This window comes from Microtus ochrogaster, unplaced genomic scaffold (assembly GCF_000317375.1).
Source record: "Microtus ochrogaster isolate Prairie Vole_2 unplaced genomic scaffold, MicOch1.0 UNK3, whole genome shotgun sequence".
NCBI classification, from domain to species: domain Eukaryota; kingdom Metazoa; phylum Chordata; class Mammalia; order Rodentia; family Cricetidae; genus Microtus; species Microtus ochrogaster.
This window is the reverse complement of record NW_004949101.1, coordinates 18174124-18176294: the sequence shown is the minus strand read 5'-3', so window position 1 is coordinate 18176294 and position 2171 is coordinate 18174124.

Below are 2171 nucleotides of genomic sequence, written 5' to 3'. Positions count from 1 at the left end.
CTACTGATCCACAGAAGGGAAGCGGACCTACAGGCAACACTGGCTAGCAAGCCCTGCTGGAATAGCAGGGACACCTAGTCCACAAAGACAAAGTTCAGAGGAGCCTTTGTCAAGACTCAGCCCAGATCTTTTCTCTGACATTCAGGCTAGGCGTCGTTCTTCCCAAATTCCCACAGTTCCGTGAGCTTCCTCATGATTTAAGTTTACACACACCATCCTAACAAAACACACTGACACTACGTTCCAATGCAATAACATATTTTAGCATAATGCCCTAAAATCCTATTACAAACAGAATGTGCGAACACAGATTCGTGTTTTAATTCAACATTTTAAAACACAATTCTTACCAACATTCCCATCTAAAGCTCCAAGGCAACCCACCTTCTAACAGATAGCATGACCCAGCATCTGAGCGCAGACTCTTAACACAGAGAACACAACATTTAGACTCCTAATAAAAAAAGAACAAGGTCTGTGCTTTCGGAACACAGGTCTATCTCAACTCGCTGAAACGTTATTCTAAGGTACCCTTTAGCGTGGATGACTCTGGATATGTGTTGAGCAAGGTGCTGTAGAATCTAAGCCATGCTCAGAGCTCATGGCTTCCTTACAGGCTATTCACCACGGTGTGTGACCCTGGATGCCATGGTTGTGAGGCCAGAGCACTCCCTAGTTCTGACCATCTCAAAGACCCAGGCAGCTACACCCATCTGTATAGCAGCGACAGACTTTCTAAAGCCACTGACTTCCCTTCTTCTCTTCCTGTTCATTATTCCCTACCCCAGGCTTCTGTGAGCTGGGGCTGGTTTGGGGGCAGGGTGGGTAGGAGGAGTACTGGGGACCAGCCTTTGAATACACCAGCCTAGGCCTTCCTTACCATCTGGGTTACAGCGTAAAGATAGAATGGACCTTGGGGCAGTGTCCTTCTGGCCTTGGGGAACTATAGACCCCCTCTTCTGGTCCACCTGTGACTTTCCAGCATTGAATTACCTTACTAGTAGGCACACCCCAGCCCGCTCTTTCCCTGCTTTGGCCCCTGCTCTCCCCATGCCCTGGGCCCATGCCCCCTAATTTCCCATGGTGTATTCAGAAGCTTCTGTGGGTCCCTCCTGCTGTAGGCTCCTCACCAGTGGCTCCATGGGCTGAACTACGTTGCTGCAACCCTATTTCTTTTAATGGATTCTCTCCCCTAGGCCAATTTTCTTTTCGAGGCGGTCATTCATTCATTTCTATCCTTCTTCATGCTGCAGTTCTCAGCAAAGGTGGCTCCTAGAATCACTCTGCTTAAAGTCTCATAGCCCTAGCACAAGACAGCTATCCAAAAAGTCAACATTACCCCGAAAATGATTCGGCTGTACAACTAGAACCCAGAGCTTTGGGCCGAATATCAGCTCCCAGAGGCCAGGACCGCTTCTGTCTTGCTCCTCTGTGTCTGACAACCAGGAGAGTAAGTGTCAACAAGAGCTGTCCAGTCACTAAGCCATATAACCAAGCATGTCCGCTTGAAAATCTTCCACATAGGGCAGCCGTGGCACACACCTTTAATCCCAGCACTCAGGAGGGAGAGGCAGGTGGACCTCTTGAGTCTGAGGCTAGCCTGGTCTACAGAGTGAGTTCCAGGATAGTCAGGGCTACACAGGGTAACCCTGATTAAAAAAAAAAAAAAAACACTTCCACATAGGAAAAAAAATAAAAACAGCATGTAAGTTTTCCCAGTGAAAGTGAATTTCTTCCTGCTCTAGGTTAGGTTGTCATAAAAGGCCAAGTCCCTTAGCTGAGGTGGGGGAGGGGCATTCTCTGCAGACAGCATAGCGATACACAGGGCCAGGGGTATGGCCAAGATGCTAATTCTCAAACATGACGGAGATTTTCTTGCCACCTTGCCCAATTGTTAACTTGTACCATCACCTGGCCGGTGTCTTTCCTCCCCAGAGCTTCAGTTTCTAACTCAGCGGGAATGAGCACCCTGCTTCCTGCGCAGGGGTGACATTGAAAATCAGATGAGACACCAGGTGCAAAGAGGCGTCCTGAAGCCCGAGAACCCTCTCCGCATCCAGCCTGTGTCTCGCTGTTATTAGGCTGCAGCACGTCACCGAATCTGTACAGCCGAAATTGTCCTGCAGCTACGTGCTTTCCAAAGGTAGCCGGAGGCTCAGTCAGTCCAAAGT